Raw genomic sequence first — 13,466 nt, 5'->3', positions numbered from 1 at the left:
AAAGTGGAGGCAGTGAAGGCTCCCAAAAAGTCAGTGAGGCTGAAGTCCTGGTCGCTGTCTTCCCGCATCATCAGCCAGTCCACAACCTTCTTCGAGTCCATCGTAGGACCCTTCATCTTCTTTATCACCTCAACACAACGATTATTCAGCGACCAATCGGGATCACTGTACAGGGATGACATGCTCCTGTGTGTGTGTGTGTGTGTGTGTGTGTGTGTGTGTGTGTGTGTGTGTGTGTGTGTGTGTGTGTGTGTGTGTGTGTGTGTGTGTGTGTGTGTGTGTGTGTGTGTGTGTGTGTGTGTGTGTGTGTGTGTGTGTGTGTGAGAGAGAGAGAAAGGGGTGGACGAGCGAGAGAGAGATACCTAATTTATTTCAGCACATTCAAAATGAACTTTACCACTAAGAATAATAGTAAATAAGTGTGTGTGTGTGTGTGTGTGTGTGTGTGTGTGTGTGTGTGTGTGTGTGTACCAGGTGGTGCCTGACACCCCACACATGTAGAGGAGGCTGCCCAGCAGGTTGTCCTGTTCCAGCTGATGCAGAGATCCCAGCATGCCCACTGCTGCCCTCTCTCCTCCACCTGACCCCAGCAACGCTATGTTAGGAACATCCTCCTGAGAGATGGGGAGAGAGAGACAGAGAGAGACACAGGCGGAGAGACACAGTGAGAGAGAGAGAGACACAGAGACACAGAGAGAGAGACAGAGAGATCAAATCTAGAGAATTTCACATCAGTGTCCCATCATACATTATATAAGAGAGAAGGGGGGGCTGGGCTAACAGGTAGCTGGAGACATGAGGGGGGATCCCTATGTAGATGGTTGTGATCAAAAGAAAGAGGAAATTAGAGTACCCACTAGTTCACAGTAGATAGCCAGACTTTTCAGCCACTTCTTAATCAAAGTCTTCCTCGCCGTCACGTATTTTATCTCTTCATCATTGATGGAGTGAGACAGACGCACAGTCTGACAGAATGAACGAAAGAGACAGAAAAATGTATGTGTACAGGATATTATTTCATAATGATATAGTTTGGTGAACTGAAGTGTTGATAGGTAAGAAAAAAATATTTTATTCAATGTCTTTAATTGAGCAACAACACTTCTAAAGTAACATGGCATTTCATAAAAAGTTATTGTAAGATAAATAAAACATAATTCTGACATATTATACTCTCACTTAGACAGGAAAGTATATTATATTACTTAATTCTGGATGCATATTCATATATATGTATACAGTACAGTTTGGTATGTTGCAGACAAATGTCATCGTTACATTGTGTTAACATCAACATAATGAAGTAAGTTTCCTTTCATTATGATTTAATTTGGTGAGTTTAGTATTGACAGCAACAGAAAAGGGTTGTGTATATTGTGTATATTTAAGCGATATCAGCAATGCAGTAGCAAAGTATTTGACGAGAACCAAACATAATATTGTGTGGTTTATTTCAGACAAATGTCCTACTATATTGTGATGATGAGTTTCTTACCTCAGGAGTATCTGTTTGTTTCAACATTGTTCTCTCTGAGTCCACTAAAACAGATCCTTTAAACACAAACCAATCCCTTGGTTTTTCTGCATGTCATAGGGTCAGAAAACTCTCAATAAGATGTTATTTGGGTTAAAAAATATTATAATACTAATAACAGTACTGTGATAGTCAATTACTCTCTAAATGATCACATTTGGGTCTAAGGAGAAATAGGGCTCAGTTGAAACCCAACGATATTCTATAATAGTTTTTGTGTCCTAAACACATCTATCAATGTGACTGCAAAACTAGATGCCAAAGACTCTAGACTGATTTAAATAAAGGTCACCTGCATCATTCTATTACACAACAATCAACAACATTTATTTATTCAGCACTTTTTACAAAGACAGATTGTCACAAAGGCCATTACAACATGAACAATGTAATATATCTCAACAATAAAATACACAAACGCTACATGCAGTGTTTAGACAGAGAAGTCTTACCAGAGATGTATAGTGTAGTTTAGCAGACTAGTCCAGTCTTAATCTTCACCTCCAGTTGATCTCCACATTCTAGTCCCGTCCTCTGTCATCTTATATAGGCCCAGTTACACACACACACACACACGCACGCACGCACACACACACACACACACACACACACACACACACACACACACACACACACACACACACACACACACACACACACACACACACACACACACACACACACACACACACACACACACACACACACACCCTTAAGATTGACAGTTACATAGAAAAATGCAGGGAACACTTAACATGCCCCTTTTCTGTGGTGGTGAGTATTTCTTTGTTATCAAATCAAATTGTATTAGTCACATGTGCAGAATACAACAGACCTTACAGGGAAATGCTTACTTACAAGCCCCAAACCAACATGGCAGTTTAAAAATAAATATATGGATAAGATTAAGAAATAACAGTAACAAGTCATTAAAGAGCAGCAGTAAAATAACAAAAGCAAGACTATATACAGTGGGGTACTGGTACAGAGTCAATGTGCGGGGGCACCGGTTTGTTGAGGTAGTATGTAGATGATAGATGATAAAAACAGAGAGTAGCAGCTGTGTAAATAAGGGGGGGGGTGGGGGTGGCAATGCAAATAGTCTTGGTAGCCATTTGATGAGATGCTCAGGAGTCTAATGGCTTGGGGGTAGAAGCTGTTTAGAAGACTCTTGGACCTAGACTTGGTGTTCTGGTACCACTTGCCATGCGGTAGCAGAGAGAACAGTCTATGACTAGGGTGGCTGGAGTCTTTGACAATGTTTAGGGCCTTCCTCTGACACTGCCTGGTATAGAGGTCCTGGATGGCTGGAAGCTTGGCCCCAGTGATGTACTGGGCTGTACGCACTACCCTCTATAGCGCCTTGCGGTCGGAGGCCGGGGAGTTGCCATACCATGCAGTGATGGATCGTGCAGCTGTAGATCCTTTTGAGGATCTGAGAACTCTTGCCAAATCTTTTCAGTCTCCTGAGGGGGAATAGGTTTTGTCGTGCCCTCTTCATGACTGTCTTGGTGTGCTTTGACCATGTTAGTTTGTTGGTGATGTGGACACCAAGGAACTTGAAGCTCTCAACCTGCTCCACTGCAGCCCCGTCGATGAGAATGGGGGTGTGCTCAGTCCTCTTTTTCCTGTAGTCCACAATCATTTCCTTTGTCTTGATCACGTTGAGGGAGAGGTTATTGTCCTGGCACCACACGGCCAGGTCTCTGACCTCCTCCCTATAGGCTGTCTCTTCGTTGTTGGTGATCAGGCCTACCACTGTTGAGTCATCCACAAACTTAACAATAGTGTTGGAGTTGTGCCTGGCAGTCATGATTGAACAGGGAGTACAGGAGGGGATTGAGCACGCACCTCTGAGGGGCTCCTGTGTTGAGGATCAGCGTGGCGGATGTGTTGTTACCTGCCCTCACCACCTGGGAGCGGCCTGTCAAGAAGTACAGGATCCAGTTGCAGGTGTTTAGTCCCAGGGTCCTTTGCTTATTTATGATCTATGAGGGAACTATGTTGTTGAAAGCTGAGCTTTAGTCAATGAATAGCATACTCACATAGGTGTTCCTTTTGTCCAGGTAGGAAAGGGCAGTGTGGAGTGCAATAGAGATTGCATCATCTGTGGATCTGTTGGGGCGGTCTGTAAATTGGAGTGGGGTTTCTGGGATAATGGTGTTGATGTGAGCCATGACCAGCGTTTCAAAGCACTTCATGGTTTGTAGTCATTTAGGCAGGTTACCTTAGTGATCTTGGGCACAGGGACTATGGTGGTCTGCTTAAAACATGTTGGTATTACAGACTCGGACAGGGAAAGGTTGAAAATGTCAGTGATGTCATGGCTTCTGGTTGGGGCACGTACGGTCACTGTGGGGATGACGTCATCGATGCACTTATTGATGAAGCCAATGACTGATGTGGTTGGTGTACTTCTCAATGCCATCGGTTGTATCCCAGGACATATTCCAGTCTGTGCTAGCAAAATAGTACCGTAGCGTATCATCTGCTTCATCTGACCACTGTTTTGTTGATCAAGTCACTGGTGCTTCCTGCTTTAATTTGTACTTGTAAGCAGGAATCAGGAGGATAGAATTATGGTCAGATTTGCCAAATGGAGGGTGAGGGAGAGCATTGTATTTGTCTCTGTGTGTGGAGTAAAGGTGGTCCAGAGTTTTTTTCCCCTCCGGTTGCACATTTAACATGCTGACAGAAATTTGGTCAAACGGATGTAAGTTTCTCTGCATTAAAGTCCCCGGTTACTAGGAGCGCCACCTCTGGGTGAGCAATTTATTTTTTCGTTATGGTGAACACAGCTCATTCAATACGGTCTTAGTGCCAGCCTCAGTCTGTGGTATGTAGACAGCCGAGCAGTTGAAAATACAGATGAAAACTCTCTAGGTAGATCGTGTGGTCAACAGCTTGTCATGAGATACTCTACCTCATGTGAGCAATAGCTCCAAAATTCCTTAGATATCATGCACCAGGTGTTGTTTACAAAAATGCATAGTCCGTCACCCCTTGTCTTACCAGACGCCACTGTTCTATCCTGCCAGTGCAGCGTATAACCAGCCAGCTGTATGTTGATAGTGTCGTTCAGCCACGTCTCCATGAAGTATAAGATATTACAGTTTTGAATGTCCCGTTGGTAGTTTAATCTTCTGTGTAGGTCATCTATTTTATTTTCCAAAGATTGCATGTTTGCTGGCAGAATGGAAGGAATTATGTTTTTTTGTGGATCACCTACGAATTCTCAGAAGGCAGCCTGCCCTCTGGCCCATTTTTCTCTGCCTTCTCTTCATGCAGATGGAGGGATCTGGACCTGTTCCCGGGAAAGCAGTATATCATTCATGTTGGGCTAGTTGGAATCGTTAAAGGAAAAAAAGGATTCTGCCAGTCCGTGGTGAGTAATCGCAGTTCTGATGTCCAGAAGTTATTTACGGACAAAAGAGACGATAGCGGCAACATTATGTACAAAATAAGTTTAAAAATGTGTTACAAAAAACGCAAAGAAACAAACAAAAAACCCAATTGTTTGGGAATACGTAAAACGTCAGCCTTCTTCCCCGATGCCATCTTATCAGTGACACTTCCTTGGGAAACTGGAGTGGTGCTATTTTTTAGGGCTAAGATGCTTCAACAGAAAAATACAAATATAAGGTATGAAAGCAAAGTATAACTCAAAAGTGATAGACATTTTTTGGATTCTCCAGTGAATGAAATGAACATCGTCTCAAATGATTTTCTTGTTTAGGCACCATCTTTTATTTTTTTAAACAGTTTATTGGTAGTCCTATAAGAATGTGAGTTAAAGGCACTAAACGTATCATGAACACATTAACTTCAGAAAGTATTCAGACCTAGTTGACTTTTTCCATATATTGATACGTTATTCAAAAAGAAAATCCCCTCATCAATCAACACACAATAAACAAAATGACAAAGCAAAAAGCATTTTTTATAAATGTTTGCTAATTTATAAAAAATTTAAAACTGAAATATTACATTTACATAAGTATTCAGATCCTTTACTCAGTACTTTGTTGAAGGACCGTTGGCAGTGATTACAGCCCAGTATCTTCTTGGGTATGACGTTACAAGCTTGGCACACCTGTATTTGGGAAGGTTCTCCCATTCTTCTCTGAAGATCCTCTCAAGCTCTGTCGCTGCACACCTTTTTTCAAGTCTCTCCAGAGATGTTCAATCAGGTTTATGTCCGGCCTTTGGCTGGGCCGCTCATAGACTTGTCCCAAAGCCACTCCTGCGTTGTCTTGTCTGTGTGCTTAGGGTCGTTGTACGGTTGGAAGGAGAACCTTCACCCTGGTCTGAGGTCCTGAGAGCTCTGGAGCAGGTTTTCATCAAGGATCTCTCTGTACTTTTCTCTGTTCATCTTTGCCTCGATCCTGAGTATTCTCCCAGTCCCTGCTGCTGAAAAACATCCCACAGCATGATTCTTCCACCACCGTGCATCACCGTAGGGATGGTGCCAGGTTTCCTCCAGACGTGATGCTTGGCATTCAGGCCAACGACTTCAATCTTGGTTTCATCCAATCAAAGAATCTTGTTTCTCATGGTCCGAGAGTCTTTAGCTGACTTTTTGGCAAACTCTAAGCGGTTTGTCATGTGCCTTTTACTGAGGAGTGGCTTCCGTCTGACCACTCTACCATAAAGGCCTGATTGTCCTTCTGGAAGGTTCTCCACAGAGTAACTCTACCGCTCTGTCAGAGTGACCATCAGGTTCTTGGTCACCTCCCTGACCAAGGCCCTTCTCCCCCGATTGCTCAGTTTGGCCGGGCGGTAAGCTCTTGGAAGAGTCTTCTAAACGTCTTCCATTTAAGAATGATGGAGGCCACTGTGTTCTTGGGGACCTTCAATGCTGCAGAGACGTTTTGGTGCCCTTCCCCAGATCTGTGTCTCAACACAATCCTGTCTCAGAGCTCTATGGACAATTCCTTCGACCTCATGGCTTTGTTTTTGCTCTGACATGCACGGTCAACTGTGGGATATTATATAGACAGGTTTGTGCCTTTCCAAATCATGTCCAATCAATTGAAATGACCACAGGTGGACTCCATCTCATGGATGATCAATGGAAACAGGATGCACCTGAGCTCAATTATTAGTCTCATAGCAAAGGGTCTGAATACTTATGTAAATATGGTATTTCTGTTATTCCTAAAAAACAGTTTTTGCTTTGTCATTATTAGGTATTGGGTGTAGATTGCTGGGGATTTGTATTTATTTAATACATTTTAAAATAAGGCTGTAACGTGACAAAATGTGGCAAAGGTCAAGGTGTCTGAATGTTTCTGAAGGCACTGTATCTACATATATCCAGCTTATGTGATTTTTGCGGTAAAATCCAGACTTTTATGGCCATTTGGGAATTTCTATTAAACTCGCTTTTGTTTTTACGGACTCTTTTCATCAGTGTTGTTTTACTTAAGGTCGTTAATTAGGTTAATTGATTGAGGATTTTTAGCATCTAGTTAGCCTTTTTGTCAGGTGCGTGAATGAGGACCCAAAAGCGAATTAACAAAACAGAGTTTCTTTAATAACGAAACACACGTAGGCTCAGATGGACAGGCAGATTCCGACAGGACAGGACAAGGTTAGATGAACAGGCAGATTCCGACAGGACAGGACAAGGTTGCAGCAAACACGACGATAGTCTGGTTCAGGCATGAGTAACACAAACGAGAATCCGACAAAGACAGGAGCAGAAACAGAGAGAGATATAGAGACCTAATCAGAGGGAAAAAGGGAACAGGTGGGAAAAGGGGTGAACGAGGTAGTCAGAGAAGACAAGGAACAGCTGGGGGAAAGAGGGGAAGAAAAGGTAACCTAGTACGACCAGCAGAGGGAGACAGGGTGAAGAGAAAGGACAGAAACAAGACACAACATGACAATACATGACACTTTTACCTCATTGGGCTGAATCAGGGCCACACAGAGTGTTTCTTGGTAACTACTTTGAAACAAAAGTATACACCTCACGCACATGGTTGTGGGCTTTAAAAAAAAGAAGACACCTGTATCATGTCAGATATAGAGTTGAGATGTGTTCAATATTACGTTTGCATCCCAATACTACACTGTATACATCACAGAAGACTGAAATATAACATAACCATTTGAAATAGAAATACCAGATCTTCAACAGGTTTTTGGAGAAAAAAAAAAGCCCTCGTCCCCAGTGAAAGTTGCGGCCTTGACTCTGAATATTTCCACTAAACTGTCAATCCTTATTGCTTGGGCTTAGATAACATCACCTAGCTGTGTTTAGCCTATTCGATAAGGTTGATCTGCCTTTTTCAGGCCCCTTGAACTGATACAAGTAATGATCAACTGTTCTTGGGATACACTAACACTCAGTTGAATTTGTCTAAGGGCGGAGTGGGATTGTAGTTTCAACACTGAACAGAATTGCTTAAGACTAAAAGCTAAGGTTTTACACATTACATTTTGGAGTCGCCAACAGCCGACAGGAGACGTTCTAAACTGGGTAGTTCAGATCAATAAAACTACTTTCTAAAACTGTCAAAAACCCTTGCATCTTGTCTTGGCTGTTGTATCTGTTCTCGGCTTGAAGGGACAAGCTTTTTGGCTCCAGGTAAAACATGTTTTCCTTTAAGTTTAGATATGAATACACATTAACAGACACACAACACCTCTAACTGTTGTATCTCCTCCTCCTCCTCTTCCTCCTCCTCCTCCCTTTTCCAGAGAACCCTTCTACCTTATCAGCACACACCTCTGTTTAATTTCTTCCTCCTCCCTCTTCCAGAGAACCCTTCTACCTTATCAGCACACACCTCTGTTTCATTTATTCCTCCTCCCTCTTCCAGAGAACTCTTCTAAAAGGCAAAGGGCATAACTAGTCAGTTGTACAACTGAATGCGTTCAACCAAAATGTGTCTTCTGCATTTAACCCAGACCCTCTGAATCAGAGTGGTGCAGGCTGCTACCTACATCAATGTCCACAGTGCAGATGTTGTTGGGGGTTATCTGCCTTGCTCAACAGCAGAACAGCAGATTTTTCCACCTTGCCGGCTCGGGGATTGAAACCAGCGACCTTTCGGTTACTGTCCCAACGCTCTACCTTATCGTCCCACAACATCTCTGTTGTATTTGCTCCTCCCTCCTTTATCCTCAGCTATCAACACTTTACTTCACCAGATGGTATCACCATGAAATAATATACTTTTTCTGTGTCACTACTTCAAACATGAAGAGAGAAAAGACGTGACTGAGAGGAATCGATTGTGTACTAGTGTGTCGTCCTGCCTTATCTTTTCGCCACACAACACAATGATGACTAGGGTAAAGGTGTTATTTTATGGTTAAGACCAGGGTTGGGGTAAATTCCATTTCAATTTAGGATATTTTTTCCAAATACTTTTTACGTAAAACGTCACATATAAGTAAGTCTAATGTATTATCAGCTTTTATTATTTGCTCAAGTATCCAAGCACATGATGAATCATCAGATGATCTGTTTAGATAAAGGTATGTATTTATGGAAGCAGAGAAATACACAGAGTAAGAAATACTTTCATAGTGCAACAGTCTATCATGGCTGACTAGACATTCTTTATCCCAACAACATTTAGGCCAAGTGATTCAAAACAACATTAGCTTTCAGTGCAGTAACCTACATACGAGCATGGCAGAGAAACAACAGACATTCAGTATTCAGTGAGAGGTGTTTGAACCATACATTTCCATTCAGTAAAAGGTGTTTGAACCATACATTTCCATTCAGTAAAAGGTGGTTGAACCATACATTTCCATTCAGTAAAATATGTTTGAACCATACATTTCCATTCAGTGAAAGGTGTTTGATCCGTACATTTCCATTCAGTAAAAGGTGGTTGAACCATACATTTCCATTCAGTGAGAGGTGGTTGAACCATACATTTCCATTCAGTGAGAGGTGTTTGAACCATACATTTCCATTCAGTAAAAGGTGGTTGAACCATACATTTCCATTCAGTGAGAGGTGTTTGAACCATACATTTCCATTCAGTAAAAGGTGGTTGAACCATACATTTCCATTCAGTAAAAGGTGGTTGAACCATACATTTCCATTCAGTGAGAGGTGTTTGAACCATACATTTCCATTCAGTAAAAGGTGGTTGAACCATACATTTCCATTCAGTGAGAGGTGGTTGAACCATACATTTCCATTCAGTAAAAGGTGGTTGAACCATACATTTCCATTCAGTGAAAGGTGGTTGATCCATACATTTCCATTCAGTAAAAGGTGTTTGAACCATACATTTTCATTCAGTGAGAGGTGTTTGAACCATACATTTCCATTCAGTAAAAGGTGGTTGAACCATACATTTCCATTCAGTGAGAGGTGTTTGAACCATACATTTCCATTCAGTAAAAGGTGGTTGAACCATACATTTCCATTCAGTGAGAGGTGTTTGAACCATAGATTTCCATTCAGTAAAAGGTGGTTGAACCATACATTTCCATTCAGTGAAAGGTGTTTGAACCATACATTTCCATTAAGTAAAAGGTGTTTGTACCATACATTTCCATGCAGTAAAAGGTGTTTGATCCATACATTTCCATTCAGTAAAAGGTGTTTGATCCATACATTTCCATTCAGTAAAAGTGTTTGATCCATACATTTCCATTCAGTAAAAGGTGTTTGTACCATGTCGTAGAATTACAACATTATGTTAATCACATTACTTTAATATTAGAATGTGTTCCTATATGAGTACTTTCACATATCTTGTTCTTCTGACAGTAGATTTACGATGGCTTGGTGATAACCTAAGGACTGCATTTGATTTTATGGGGTGGCAGGGTAGCCTAGTGGTTAGAGCATTGGACTAGTAACTGAAAGGTTGCGAGTTCGAATCCCCGAGCCCCCGAGCTCACAAGGTCGTTCTTAACCCACTGTTCCTAGACAGATTGAAAATAATTTGTTCTTAACTGACTTGCCTAGTCAAATAAAATAACATAAAAATGAGAGCCTACATGCCTGCTTGTTGTTGCCAGGGTGAACAGATCTCCAGTTTATTTATCCCATATGGCAGATTAATCCTGGCCTCCATCATTCTGAGAGAAGGGCTTGTTGCATTAGTATTTCTGTATTAACCTATACATCTTGATGTCTGTTGCATAAGAGCACAATGTATCTTTGTATAATTTCTAATCAAATCAAATCAAATTGGTCACATACACATGGTTAGCAAATGTGAATGCGAGTGTAGCGAAATGCTTGTGCTTCTAGTTCCGACAGTTCAGCAATATCTAACATGTAATCTAACAATTCCCCAAAAACTACCTAATTCACACAAATCTTAGTAAAGAAATGGAATAAGAATATATAGATAGAAATATATGGATGAGCAATGACAGAGCGGCATAGGCAAGATACAATAGATGGTATAAAATACAGTATATACGTATGAGATGAGTAATTCAAGATATGTAAACATTATGTAAGTGACGAGAGATCCATTAATTAAAGTGGCCAATGATTTTAAGTCTGTATGAAGGCAACAGTGCTAGTGATGGCTAAACATACCAGATAGTAACAGGTGACTGAATCAACTGAACAAAGCACCATTATAGAGCTGTGATAACTAGAATACAGCCTGTCTGGAACCACAGATACTGTAGATGACACTGGCACAGGACTGACTGACTGTGTGTGTGTGTGTGTGTGTGTGTGTGTGTGTGTGTGTGTGTGTGTGTGTGTGTCCTGCTCCCATTTTGACCACACCGTTCTGGTTCCTCAACTCTGATCCCAATCAGTCATATTAATAGCAGTAACCCTGATCCCACTCAGTCATAATAATAGTAGTAACTCTGATCCCACTCAGTCATAATAATAGTAGTAACTCTGATCCCACTCAGTCATAATAATAGTAGTAACTCTGATCCCACTCAGTCATAATAATAGTAGTTACTCTGATCCCACTCAGTCATAATAATAGTAGTAACTCTGATCCCACTCAGTCATAATAATAGTAGTAACTCTGATCCCACTCAGTCATAATAATAGTAGTAACTCTGATCCCACTCAGTCATAATACTAGTAGTAACTCTGATCCCACTCAGTCATAATAATAGTAGTAACTCAGTCATAATAATAGTAGTAACTCTGATGCCACTCAGTCATAATAATAGTAGTAACTCTGATCCCACTCAGTCATATTAATAGTAGTAACTCTGATCCCACTCAGTAATAATAATAGTAGTAACTCTGATTCCACTCAGTCATAATAATAGTAGTAACTCTGATCCCACTCAGTCATAATAATAGTAGTAACTCTGATCCCACTCAGTCATAATAATAGTAGTAACTCTGATCCCACTCAGTCATAATAATAGTAGTAACTCTGATCCCACTCAGTCATAATAATAGTAGTAACTCTGATCCCACTCAGTCATAATAATAGTAGTAACACTGATCCCACTCAGTCATAATAATAGTAGTAACTCTGATCCCACTCAGTCATAATAATAGTAGTAACTCAGTCATAATAATAGTAATAACTCTGATCCCACTCAGTCATAATAATAGTAGTAACTCTGATCCCACTCAGTAAAAATAATAGTAGTTACTCTGATCCCACTCAGTCATAATAATAGTAGTAACTCTGATCCCACTCAGTCATAATAATAGTAGTAACTCTGATCCCACTCAGTCATAATAATAGTAGTAACTCTGATCCCACTCAGTCATAATAATAGTAGTAACACTGATCCCACTCAGTCATAATAATAGTAGTAACTCAGTCATAATAATAGTAGTAACTCTGATCCTACTCAGTCATAATAATAGTAGTAACTCTGATCCCACTCAGTCATAATAATAGTAGTAACTCTGATCCCACTCAGTCATAATAATAGTAGTAACTCAGTCATAATAATAGTAGTAACTCTGATCCCACTCAGTCATAATAATAGTAGTACCTCTGATCCCACTCAGTCATAATAATAGTACTAACTCTGATCCCACTCAGTAATAATAATAGTAGTAACTCTGATCCCACTCAGTCATAATAATAGTAGTAACTGTGATCCCACTCAGTCATATTAATTGCAGTAACTCTGATCCCACTCAGTCATAATAATAGTAGTAACTCTGATCCCACTCAGTCATAATAATAGTAGTAACTCTGATCCCACTCAGTCATAATAATAGTAGTAACTCTGATCCCACTCAGTCATAATAATAGTAGTAACTCTGATCCCACTCAGTCATAATAATAGTAGTAACTCTGATCCCACTCAGTCATAATAATAGTAGTAACTCTGATCCCACTCAGTCATAATAATAGTAGTAACTCTGATCCCACTCAGTCATAATAATAGTAGTAACTCAGTCATAATAATAGTAGTAACTCTGATCCCACTCAGTCATAATAATAGTAGTAACTCTGATCCCACTCAGTCATATTAATAGTAGTAACTCTGATCCCACTCAGTAATAATAATAGTAGTAACTCTGATTCCACTCAGTCATAATAATAGTAGTAACTCTGATCCCACTCAGTCATAATAATAGTAGTAACTCTGATCCCACTCAGTCATAATAATAGTAGTAACTCTGATCCCACTCAGTCATAATAATAGTAGTAACTCTGATCCCACTCAGTCATAATAATAGTAGTAACTCTGATCCCACTCAGTCATAATAATAGTAGTAACACTGATCCCACTCAGTCATAATAATAGTAGTAACTCTGATCCCACTCAGTCATAATAATAGTAGTAACTCAGTCATAATAATAGTAGTAACTCTGATCCCACTCAGTCATAATAATAGTAGTAACTCTGATCCCACTCAGTAATAATAATAGTAGTAACTCTGATCCCACTCAGGCATAATAATAGTAGTAACTTTGATCCCACTCAGTCATAATAATAGTAGTAACTCTGATCCCACTCAGTCATAATAATAGTAGTAACTCTG

This window comes from Oncorhynchus mykiss, chromosome 9, assembly GCF_057628025.1.
Source record: "Oncorhynchus mykiss isolate SJ-2025 chromosome 9, ASM5762802v1, whole genome shotgun sequence".
NCBI lineage: Eukaryota > Metazoa > Chordata > Actinopteri > Salmoniformes > Salmonidae > Oncorhynchus > Oncorhynchus mykiss.
Note: the sequence above shows the minus strand (reverse complement) of the source record.